General features: G+C 38.2%; 1 protein-coding gene across 4 annotated transcripts in view; it reads left to right on the top strand.

Moving 5' to 3' along the window:
• GABBR2 (gamma-aminobutyric acid type B receptor subunit 2) overlaps positions 1 to 13,172 on the top strand; it is a 487,740-nt gene that overhangs the window by 282,119 nt on the left and 192,449 nt on the right. The gene's annotated exons all lie outside the window — the stretch shown is intronic.

Below are 13,172 nucleotides of genomic sequence, written 5' to 3'. Positions count from 1 at the left end.
AGCAATCTTCGGGATTGCTCTTGCATTCACAGCTATAACTGATGGTATTAACTCATGTTCCCTGAAGCATTTCTACCCACTAAAACTTTGTGGATGTCATCTCATGATAATATAATTCAGAAATTCTTGCACAACGCTAATGATAAATATTGAATGCTTCCTCTTCTCCCTCCTGCCCCCGCTTTTTTTTTTCATAGTAGCAGTGTTTACAGCCACATGAAAGAATGATGAGAAAATATTGTAAGGGGGTTTTACAAGAAGTGTTTATTCCTCAGAAGTCTGAAGGAGCCCTTACGCATTATACCTAAGGCAGCTGTATGTACCCTACTAGAGCATCTGAGTGAGAAGGAAGTTTGGCACGTTCCCTCTGCGCATTAAGGATGTGATCTGGGATCGTGGGGAGAAGCGACATGCATCTTCTGAACTAATCTGGAGGAGCTATTTTTTAAAGATTTTTATTTCCAACCATTCAAATTTGAGTTTCTTTATAAAGTTTTTCAGTTTCACAACAAATGCTATTTAACACCAATAGTTTTACCATCAGTTGAAGTACTGTTTGGTCAATAAGAACATAGGAGACAGCCACGCATTTTATAATTCCTTGCAATTGCATAATGACTGTTTCAGAACTGATTCAAGCACGCACCATCAACCAAAGGTTTCCAGTTAACCTACAGGAAAAAGTTTTGTTATAACCCAGGCATCCTGGGGAGAAATGCAGGAGAAGGGCTGGATTGTCTCTCATGCAAGCAATAGTCTGTCAACACATCTGAAGCTTGGTCTTAAGTTTTGTTCTTACTAATTTTGGAAATGAAAAGAATGTACAAAAATGTATGAGAAACTGAAATAAGGAACAGTATAACAACATAGGTGAAAGTAATCTATCTTTTTTTAACTGCAAATTATATTCTAACTATTAATTTTTTTCTGTTCTTCATTTATTGGTGTTGTTTTTATACAAGGCTTTTATATTCAATACTTGTAGCATAATTGTAGAAATTATTAATTTGTTCAAAAGAATTCTTTATTGGTTAGGAAGCTTTCTGAAACATTCACATTAGCTTTTAATAAATTTTAGACTATTGGGAAGTTCCTAATAATGGAAAGAATTTAATTAAGTCCCGTACTTAAAATGGTAAGTGGGCTTTTCCTTTGTTGTTATAGCTGTTAGGTGCTATCAAGCTTGAGATAGATATACAACTCATTCATTAAACTTTTTTTTTCAAATATAATACAAACCATCATGATTTCTAGGAAAAAAAGACCACACCAAAGATGTCTTCTAAATGCTTTTATGAGATTAATTGTAATTATGAGTATAGCACATATTAAATATATTAGTAGCTTATTATCTAAACACAATAATTGGGAATCATCAGTTTTAGTGTTCTGTACCTCAAAAGTCATTTCTTCATCTACACTGGTTTATACTTTTATTAACAATTTGAATGAAAATGCACAGTTATCACAAATAATTCAATGCAGAAAAATAAAACAGGTAAATAGGTAATCATATATCAGAAGTAGGATTCCTTAGCCAAAAATGCTGTTCCTCATTTGCCAGGGTAGAAAATCACCTGGGTAGACTCAGGAGCTTCATTTTCTGTTCTTTGCTGGAAACATTTGTGTTAATGAGATGATCTGCAAACATTTTGGCTATAGAAAAAGTAGACAGCCATGTCTGCCAGAGGAGAGGGAAAACCAGACTGTGGGGGTTCAGAGGGTAACTGCAGTATGCCTGGCACCCTGTGACGAAATTTTGAATAGCTGGTTTAATTTTGAAGCTAGATATAGTTTTTCCCAAACTCACGCTAGTCATGTCCCTTTTTTCAGCTTCTGTGCAGCCTGTTAGTTTTGCAAGTGGTCAAACAGATGGTGCCAGAGATAGCTGTGACCAAACTACTTACTGCTTTATAGATCATGAATACCACCCAGGAATGATTTAGTATGCAGCAGAGGATACAAAGCACATGTAACAGCATTTTGTTTCCCTACCTGACTGGCAAATAAAGAGCAGTCTGTCAGTCTAGCTCAAGTATCCAAGTGGTGTTTGAAGCTGGCATCTTTCTGAATGAAGCAATTTTTCCATGGGTGCAATTAAAGGACTATTCTCATTGTCAAACATGTAGTTGAAGTAGATGACCAAAATCTTTTGGCTAGTGAGAGCTGAAAGAAGATCCTGGCAACTGTTGTGTCCATATCAAGGACCAAGGAGGGCAGCAACAAACCTAAGATTGTAGTTGCTGTGACACAGGAGGCTACAAGAACAGATACATACCTGTCCTTCAAAATGTTTCACTTTGGCAGATCATTTCTGACAAATCTGACTGGAGCCTAAAAGGCACCTTGCTTTCAGTCATATTCCTATTTCTGTCAGGCATTAGAGAAAACCTAAGAGACTTCTGTGCTGGAATAGGTTAAAAAGGAAAATTAAAGCTCAATTGTAAACAAATACCATTTAAATGTGCGTAAATCATGCTTCTTGTAGATAGGAACAAAAGTCTGTGGTACTGCATATTGAGAAAACTTGAAGAAAGTGGATGGTCATCTGCTGTGTCTTTTTGAGAAGAATTTAAGAGTTTCAACTCATTTAACCAGGTGATACGATATGACATTGGTTAGGGTTGAAGGCTGATCTGGGTACCAAGCAAGAGTGAGAGCATGGCGTGTCAAATGTAACACCACTGGGTCTTCTTAGAAAAGGCCTTACTGAATTTCTGCAGTAAAAGACCCAGATATTCTTCTCTGAGTTTAATCAACAGAAATAGACAAACAAATGTCTACTCTGCAGTCAAAAGCAAGGTACGTGAGAATGCAGGATTGCTTTCCTGGAGCCTCAGTTCATCTGTTTAGTTCTGACTTGTTTGCTGTCCACAACTGCTTCGGTGGAGACATTAGCAATTCTCCAGAATCACCTACAGATACAATGGCTTGTTCTCCAGGGGCATCAATCCAACTCTGGAAAAGTTTCCTTCTACTAATCTAAATACAATCCATCAGACTCTTAACTGGTTGTGGTTCTTGCTTCCATAAGGATTCATATAAATAATGAGACCAATTGCCTTTGGATATTTTTTTTTTATTTAATATCGGTCCAGTATATACCCCACAGAACTAGTTTGTGGATTTTCTTTCTGTGATAATGTTGAACAAATAAGCCAATAAACAGAAAATATTGACAACTCTGAAAACTCAAATTTGAAATATCTCCTGACATAAATCTGGAATCTGTGATGTCAAATATCCAGAATCAGTGGATTCGAATTTCTCTGCTTCTGTAGTATATTTACAAACTGAGAATAAAATTTCCGTATAAATATTAAGTTTTTTCAGAAATTAAGGAGTACCTTTGAATAGCTGGATGTGAACTTAGGGGAAAAGTAAATAAAGTAGTACAGAATTCTGTTGGCTGAGCAGAATTTGAATAGCGAACAATAAATAATCGCTAGTGTCGTGTAATGAACAATAAAGATGTAAAACAAACTGCGTGCTGTTTATCCTGGGCAGCTGGATTCTTCTGGAAAAGATCACTCTGTCATTAAAGACTATAATTTTGCATGCAAAAAAGGGAAATAATTAAGAAGTCAGGAAAGCTTACTTCTGGCCCATCCTAAATGGAGTGCTTGACTGCAATCACAAAAATGTGTGTTTGGTAGACTTCTTGGTGTGCCATATCCACTCCATTTTATCTGCGTATGAGTAGTGTAGTTAGATTGTAGCCATTCATATCTTAGTGACCACTGGTGTTTTTAGCTTAGTGATCAATTCATCCTGTCGAATGAAGTCGGTTAAACAGTACCCATGGTGGCTTGTAGCCATTTTCCAGCACACAACACACATGAACCACCCCTTGCCCTACCCTGAACCTGCTTTTTCAGCTCCAGGGCAGTTAGTGGTGACTACGTGGAACTTTTATTACGTCCCTTCCAACTGAAATCCCCCTAAATAATAGTTTTCTGCATGCTATCAGATGTTTCAATACCAGTTCATCCTAGTAGTCCGAACTGTGGTATACAAAAACCCATTGGTGCTATCTTGTCTTATAGTTTGCTATTTAGCACTCTGATTCAACAAATATTTTAGACATTGCATTTCAGTCACACTACCTCTGTGGAGTACCACTTCCCTCTTTTGCTGGCAATGCCATTGTCTTTATCAATTTGGGATGGTATTGTCTATATGAAACTACAAGGTTTACTGATTTTTAGAGTCCCATTTCAATGAAAATAATAGCCTCCTAATATGAAGAAATATGCCATAGAGAGTCCTGAAAGGGTGTCCCTTAAATCTGGAGTCACTGAATATTGACATTGATGATTAAGAAGATGAACTAGAATGTGCAATTATCAAATGTACAATGGTCTCTGAGGGAGCCAGTACGCACAAGGGGGACTAGACAAGGATTTAAAAAGATGTTAGCAAATTGAAGAAGTAACCAGGAAAAAACAGAATGCAGTTTATTTAGGTCAAATGCCTGGTGCTACATTGGGAATAAACTGCTAAATAAATACAAAATGGGGAACAAGTCACCAGGCCATAGTTATACATAAAAGGAACTAGGGGTTACAGTGGGTCACAGGCTGAACACGAATAAGCAAAAACATAAAGAATTAAAAAAAGAAAAATTCTGTATTGAGATAATAGTATCCTTTTAATCTACACAGTGCCAAAAGGCTACAGCTAACTCATGTCCAGTGTTGATTTAAGGAAAATGTGTAAAGATGACAGAAGACTAAAAACACACCTCACTACGAAAAGCAAAAGATCTAGGCTGCTTAGAGAAGACGGTTAAAATACATGAAAATTGCCTCTCAATTGTTTACTTGTCCTGCCCTCATCGGCAGGCTAAGAAGTAAGGGATTTAAATAGTAGCAGTGGAGATTTGAGCCAGATATTAGGAAAAACTTTCTAATGAAAAGGGTATTTAAACTCTGGAAGATGCATAAAATTGCTACCTCTGAAGTTTTGAAGAACAAGTTAAACAGACCTCTTAAGTGGTGTAGATGTGAGTGCCTTAAGACAAACAGATGACTTTTATTACATCTTGAGGTCTCTGCTAGGCCAGCTGTATTTAATCTTGAGCTATTGCTCCTCTGCAGTGTTTATTACATGATTGACACTCTATTTACAAGTACTCACCCACTGTATACTACTAATACTATTTGTTGTATTTCTTTGAATTGTTTCTAGTAAGAGACATAGGATAAGCATGAAACACTAGACTGGTGGTTAGGTTATTTGTAAGGAGGAAACATAGATTTAGTTGTTCTTCCAACATTGCTCCTATGTTTTGATTTTTTCCTTTAAATCCAACGCATTATTTGAATGTAAAATGCTTAAGTAATCTTCGGGGCTTGGATCCCTCATCCAAGTGAGGATCATAACTACTACTAGGTTTTAGTGTCAGGCCCTCTCACCCTTTTTCTTCTGGTCTATCAGCCTTCATTTTTTTCCTATGTTGCAAGATTTTTAGCAGGGCAAATAGTGAAAGTCATTATCCAGACATAAGTATAGCCTGGTCATAAATAGAAAGAGGTGAAAATTCCAGTTCTCCTCAAGCAGAAAGTGAATTAAAGCTGGGATTTCCCAAGTAGATGATGACTCTTCTAACCATTTATATCTAAATAGGTACTATATGAAAGGGAAGTGCTGCACCTCCCCTTCTGCTGATGCGTTTTAAAGAAGGGACTCCCCATCAGTTCTTGACAGAAAGAGGTAATTCCTCCCCACCACAACACACGCACATACACAGGCACATTAAAAAAAAAAAGAACTGATAATTAAGAAATCTATCAAGAGATACCATTTACCTCCTGACAACCCCAAACAGAAAACTGAAACTTATCCTTTGTCTTTACACCAAGCAGTGGGATTTGGAGTGCAGAGATTTTGGTGTTTCAATGCTTAATGATGTAACACCTGATAACCTGTTTGGGATCTGATCACAATTATTTGTATGTCTAGTGCATGAAGAAATGCAGTATTGGGTCAGATAACAAGCTCTGTCCTGCTCAGTATCTGCTTGGTAGTGGATACTGAGGGAAGGATATGGCGTATGCCAGTTATGGGTATCTGTATCAGAATAGGCGTATAAAGAATTGTTTTTTCTTTATTTCACACTCTGAGTTCCCAAAGGCAATTGTTTTCATGACTTTTTGAGCTGTAGGATGTCTTTGGACCATCAGGTTTAACAGTTGCATGTGGATTTATTTTGTCATATCTTTCACGAATCCATTTATACTTTTGGCCTTCAACACATCCAGTGGCGGTGAGTTTCACAACATAATTATGCATGTAACAATTAAAGACCTTCCATCTGTCTGTTTGTTTTAAACCAGCTATCTCATAATTTCATTGGACATACCCTGCTTCTTGTAATGTGAGAAGCAATGAATAATTGTGTCTTATTCACTTTCTTCATATCATTCATGTTTTACAGATCTCTCTTATCAATGACTGTCTTTTAGAAATGCGAGTCCTTGTCATCCATTTAATTTTTTCATCATGTAAAAGCTGATCTATAATTCTAATAATCCCCTACCTCTTCTGATATTCTTATTCCCTTTTTGCAAGAGCTTAATGAGAGCCACACGTAGCATTGAAACATCCACCTCCATACCTCACGCTGCTGAATGACCTTTCCGTGTTATTTTAACTGCTTTCCCAATATTCTCTTCTACCGCATTCATCCTCTCTTTGCCTCTTTGGCCACCAGTGAGCACAGCACTGATGTTTTCAAAGAACCAGCCACAGTAAGTCCAAGGTCTCATCCTGGATGCTATTAATTAATTAGTACCAGCCACTATGTATGTATACTTGCTATTATTTTTCTTTTGTATGTTACTCTGTACCTTGCTGGCGCCAAACGTCACCTGTCGTTTTATCACCAGTATCTCAGGCATCTTTATACCAGTCTTCTGTCAGATGAAAACATAAAGGAGATTATATTTTTATATATTTTTATAGCTGTTTTCCCCTTTTATTGTCAGATTATTTTGGACTCATTGCCTGTTCAATTTCTCTTTTTGTTCCATACCTACTAGCAGCAGTGTTTTCCCCTGAGCCAGTTATTCCTCTTGTAATCTATTCTATCGGTATTATTTACTAGTAGTTGGGGGGTTTGTTTGTTTGTTTAGTTTTATAAATAAACATGGAATGCCATATTGAGATTAAGGTACCTAAGTTGTGCAGGTGTACTGTCAAACTGGAGATAGGACAGATAAGAGCTAGAAAAATTGTTTGGGGTCTTAGGGCGTTACTTATAAAGAAAGATTAACGGGATTAAGTGTGTGAAGTTGCTAGAGTCGCCTCATTTGGAACAAGCCGTACTGCGTGATATAAATTGCAAGGCCAGGGAGCACGCACTGAAAGGGTACGCTGATTCTGCAGCTGTTGGTTGTCACAGCAGCTTATTTTGTTTTACCTGAGCTAGCTTCACACCGGCCATCTGGGGTGCTGCTAGAAGTGGTATAGCGACAATAACATGGAACAGACCGTAAACTGGAAATCTGCCAAGGACTGCAACAAGCATTTTGGTAGGTAACCTTTCCTTTGGGAGCACAGCTATGAGAGACCACAGCTTTGCAGCTATCGGCACTCAAGCCAGCTAGTTTAAATCTATCTGGGTACTTCTGTGCCACCCAAAGTTGCAGTAAGCAAGAGAGAGTCATTGGGAAGAACTGGATTCATTGTTTTCCCCCAGGCATGAGAGGCAGGCTGGTGTGAGGAGCAGGGAGACCTATTTATTGCTCTGTGTGTGCCTGTGTTTTATAGAGCAGTTCATCCCTTGAGAAGTGGTTTGGACTGTGCAAATAATTATTACTGGGACAAGCACACACATTATAGAAATAGCTGTATTTTTTGTAGGATTCCACTTCAGTTCATCTGGCATACTCTGAGGCGCAAAGGAACTGATGTCTCTGTCACTATTTTGTGCAAAAATGTCTTAGGGGTTGTCTTAAATACCAAGAAAAAGGATTAAGTTTCAAAAGTAACGTCTCTCCCCTTGGCATCTTGGAAAGATGCTTTTTTTCTGGAAGGAGTTGTAATACAGTTTCTACCGGAGGATAAAGAGCCAGAAGGCTTACGAGAAACCCATCAGATCCTGGTATATATTATGGGAAAATATTTCATTTGACGTAATTAATAGAGAATGCGTTCTATTGCACTGACATCGTCCCTAACCTGTAGTTCAAATATTTCCCCAAGAGATACAAACCCGTGAAATAGGACAACTTTAATTCTTAATGAATGGAAGAGAAGAAAATGAAGTTTATCTAGGTCACTAAAAGGACATAGATTTCTTTCTTGACATTACAGCATTTGAACAGACAAAAACAGAATATTGTTTAGTAGTACACCAGCCAGCATGTAAAGGTTTCTGTAGTTGTAGGCTAGAGATACCAAGATGAGGTTATAATGCCTGACAGATCTCTAAGTCAATGGAATTTTATAACAAAGAATATTTGACAAAAATTTCCTTTAGACAACTGCTTCTGGGATGGTAGGCAATATTATCACCGTGTTATAAGAAAACAAAGATGACAGGCAGACCTATCATAGATAAGGGAGATGAACAAGGAACACTTTTTAAAAAACAGTGAAGATGGGTTTGTTCACTGTGTAGGTGATCAAAGGCAGTTATGAATCCTGTGCTGCAGAATTCATACAGGCCTTGGTATTAAACCTTTCAGAGCCCAGGAACAGTATTAATCCAGATATTAGCTCCTTATTAAGGGCACAAAAAGACTAAATTGCTTTTCAAATTTACTGGCCCCTCTTTTTGCATCCTAATCATAGTTTGCTTTTGTTCTGTCATTACGAGTACTAATTTAATTTCAAGTCAGAGCTGATCATACAGTCATTGTATTGGCACCTTGTTCTCTAAGCTGACATTTTAGTTTCTGTAAAAACAATCTGTTTCAATACATCATCACTGGAATCCAGTTCAGAAATTAAAGAATTCTGATACTGTAAACATGGTAATAGAAAATGAGTGTATGTAATTAATAGATTTAGAAGGAGTAAAACTTCTTTTGATTTTTGTTTCTAAATGTCTGACTTTAAGTAACACTCTACAACAGCACAGGTGTAATTTTCTGGCTTGAATCATGTTATTTCAAATAACTATATTAAATTTGTTATACTTCTGTGATAAGCATCTCTCTGTTTATTTTCAGTGAATCTTGCTGGCTTACTTGAACAGGAATTTATCACACCCCCTTTCAAAGGAAAAGAAGTGGGGATACCAGTTCAGGAAATACTAACTTTCCATTTCTTTATTTCCAGTGGCAGTGTAGACCCTTTGTAGTCACATAAGCTGACTGAGAGCAAGTTCATTTTCCAGACTCTGGAAACTCTTTTTCCAAACTCTTGCAGACTCTGGGAATCAAAAAACCCCCCAGATATTTAGGACTTAGGCAATTACTATGGACTGTAATGTCCCCTTGCCCCTGGAACAAAAGGACTGAGTCATACTTTTCTTACTCTTGAGTTATTGGTTCAAAAATTGAAATCAAAGGGAGAACATGAGTGCGGACTGTTGAGAAAAATGTCTACTTACAATTCCATCCATCTTGGTATTTGTTATCTTCAACTGGAGTGCTTGTATAATTTTTTCCTTAAATGATGATGGAGGACAAGGGATGAATTCTTCATAAGTAAATTATTTCATTAGATAGATCTAGTACATCTACCTGTAAAGAAGTGATTTCACTACAGATGATTTAGCAGTGATTTAGTTCAAACTACCACCAGAATGAAAAATGCATTGAATTAATATTGTACATGTAAGAAACAGGGTCAGGCAGAGGAATAGGGAACTGTCATTTGTACATAAAACTAAGTGTTATTTTATACGATCCCTAACTACTGACACAAAGCTGTTTGATACCTCGCTGTGTCCTCACTATATACCTCCCCGCTTTTTTTAACCTCTATGCCATGGACACATTTTTCCTCTTTGAGCTGCTTTCTGCATATCCAATTCAGAGGTATCCAGGCCATGCTTGACCTTGACAGACTGTGTACAGTCTTTGCCGGTTAATCCCTTGTGTAGAAGCATATACGTATAATAATAGTTGTTTTTTTTTTTTATATTACCAGATTTGGGACTTGCCTGGTCTCACTAGGTGGGCTCAGAAGCCCCACTTGACGTGGGAAGCACTGGCACAGCTTCCGTGTCAGTGGCTGGGCCACTGCAAATCATCATGGGGCTACCCATAAGGGCTAGTTTGAAGGAGGAGGAAAAGAGCAATACCTTACTGAAAGGGTATCCCTTAAAGTGCTCCTGCGTAGATGCACACTGGCTTTGGCACTGCACAGGCTGGATAGCTTGTCCCTGGGAAACATATATTCCCATCTATCATAAAGCCATGGCAGGTCTTGTCTCAATTAGAAGCATGCTATAGGTCTCAAATTAGTAATACAGATTCCCTGTTCTGGCCATTTTAAAAGGTCAGGCTATATATAAGCTTGGTGAGGCAAACAGCTCCACATTCTGCCCTGAACAGTGTTAAAAGGGAAAGCTGAGTATGCCAGGGGAAGAAGATTCCTGTGCTCCTCAACCTGCATATTGGAAAGAACAAGGTGTCTTTCATATAGAGAGACCCAAATCCTTGAGCAATCCATTTTACTCTTTTACAAGACTGCTTGTACCACATAAGTTATAGGATGAAGCCACAGAGAGTTCAGTGGATTACAGGGATGTTGCATGTTCATAAGAGCTGGCAACTCCAACGGGCTCTTGAATACGAAGCATGTGCTTCTTGCATTTAGAAGAGAAAATAAGGAGAGGCTCCCTGTGCAGAGCAAGGGGAATTAAGCCTTCCTCTCGTTCTGGCACTTCAAAAGGTCAGTGCAGAAAGTGTTATAACACAAAGTGATTTTAACCTGACTTTGCTAATGTGACATTTGGAGCATGGTTGTGGCAGTCTGATGTGACAGCAGGCAAACGTTGTGTTGTGTTAGTAAATGGCAGAGGGCCTGATAAAAAGGAGGGAATTGTTCACGTATTTAGTCTGTGCTTCCCCCCTCAAAAGGGAAAGACTATGAAAAAGCCCCTGAAGCGTGAATCACAAAGGTCAGTAAATACATGAAGGGTTTGTTGAATTCAGAGAAGAGAGCAAAATTTTTGAAAATTCATTCATGAATTTTCACACCCAGAAAATATTAAGTTGGATTTAAGTTTGCAGTTGTATACAGAAGGTATAGATCATCAAAAACTTTGTAACTGCTCATATCCAGGTTTGATAAATTCAGCTGACAATCTAAGTGATAACTTGCAGTCAAATACTAGATTATTGCCTGTGTGTTACAGGTTCATTTTTCAACACTGTAGGCCTACTTTAATCACTGAAAGCCTTCCAAGTCTCAGGCAGCTTTAGGCCAGCTGATGATGTACCGTGATGGCTCAAATCACTGATGCACATAACTCACACTGTGGGCTGGCTCTGGAATCAGTGGGGTTTACAGAAGCATGAGTTCTGGGAAGGACTCTGGGCTCTCAGCTCATAAATACATATACATGTGCCCTATGGTTATAGAGTGCTCTACTGATGCCATGGACCAGCAGGTAAGTAGAATATTCCATCCCTCCTCTGGGCTTGAATTGGACTTATGCTTCTATTTCCCTTATTGATTCGTATTTCAATAATTTTTTTTAACCAAAGTTCAATTTTATTTTTTTTTTAGCCCTCTATGATCTATGTACATGGATGGAAGAGGCTGACCAAATGTAAGAAATATAAAAGATAAAATGTTAGGGGGAAAGAGAACTGAGTCATAAGACTTATATTTCTAAATCACTTAGGCATTTTGAAAATACTACCCAAAATGAATTCTCCCCGAATGGAGAAAATCTGAAACCTAACTGTTTTGTAAGATAAAGCAGTCGGAGAAATGCATCTCCCTCAGCTTTGTACTGAAGACTTCAGCATCTAAGCAGTTTTTCAAGCCTTTCTCCCCTTAGACATTTCTTGTGATTGACAAAGGAGATCATGCCAGAAAAATGGTAATGTTTTCTTGCTCTTTTACTGCATTAAAAAAGAAAAATGGTCTAGGTAGAAGCATTGCAAAGTTCCTCAGCCCTGCCTTGTGGAATTTTGTGCTGCGACTTTCTTAGCATGAAATCCTGAAAGGAATAAAAGTTTATCTTAAATGATCTGTCAGGTTCAATTTATTTGTGGTAATTGGCCTGGGGCTCTCCCATTTAGCAAAGCCTTGGCTGCTCTTGCACAGGCAGAGAAGTTGGAAGAAAAGGCTCTTTTTGCTGCCTACAGATGCACCCATACAAAGCAATTCAGCTAGCATCCCTGGCAGGACTTTGTATCCCATAGGGCCATGGACAGATGTACTGGAAGAATAACTTGAGCCTTCACAATCCGCATACGTACCTCCTTGTGCTGTGCAGCAGATACTAGCAGAAATGTGCACTGCCCCTTTCACGACATATTTGAGGAATTAGGTGCAGCCTCCTTCCCCCAAACAGCGCTGCCATAGCCAGGCATGGGCACCAGGGGGGAGGTGCACTCATCCTAGGGGCTGCTGCAAACTATGGACTCTTGGCACGCATTAAAATTACGCTTGTTTGAACCCCAGAATTTGCAGTGCTTTTCCTGAACTCCAGATAACTACTGGAGCTGCAGATTCAAAGGATGGTGAAAGAAGAGATGATTTCTAGGCCCTAGCAGTGTCTGTTGCTTTGTGCTTTCTCCAGCACACTAATATATAGACTAAAAGAACAGGTGTAAAAGCGGCTCGGCAGTATCCTTCATTACAATATAATTGATTTCATGACTGTCTGTAATTTGCACTCATTCAAGCAGTATTCATTCCAGAGAGCATTTATATTCTCATAATTTTGGATAAATTTAAGGTGAAATATTATGAAATGCTTTATTTAACACTAGGTATATTCCATTTCCTTGCTTTCCTTTCATCTTCTTGGCTTTGCAACTATTATTAAAAACAAGCAAAAAGGGGGGAAACAGGAGTAAGGGAGTGAAATATGACCTTTGCATGCCATAAATCAATCACTCGAAAGTCAGCAATTACAGGATCAAAGGTAAAAGCTCACAAACATTTTTTTCATTCTATAGTATAAAATGACTAATGCTGAAAATCTCTAGCAATGTAAAAGTTACAAGCAGCTGAGGTAAGCTCATTCAAGGTCC

This window comes from Nipponia nippon, unplaced genomic scaffold (assembly GCF_047370975.1).
Source record: "Nipponia nippon isolate SJK-2023a ecotype South Korea unplaced genomic scaffold, ASM4737097v1 scaffold_1, whole genome shotgun sequence".
In the NCBI taxonomy this organism is placed as follows: domain Eukaryota; kingdom Metazoa; phylum Chordata; class Aves; order Pelecaniformes; family Threskiornithidae; genus Nipponia; species Nipponia nippon.
Note: the sequence above shows the minus strand (reverse complement) of the source record. Positions and strands in the feature narration are given on the sequence as shown.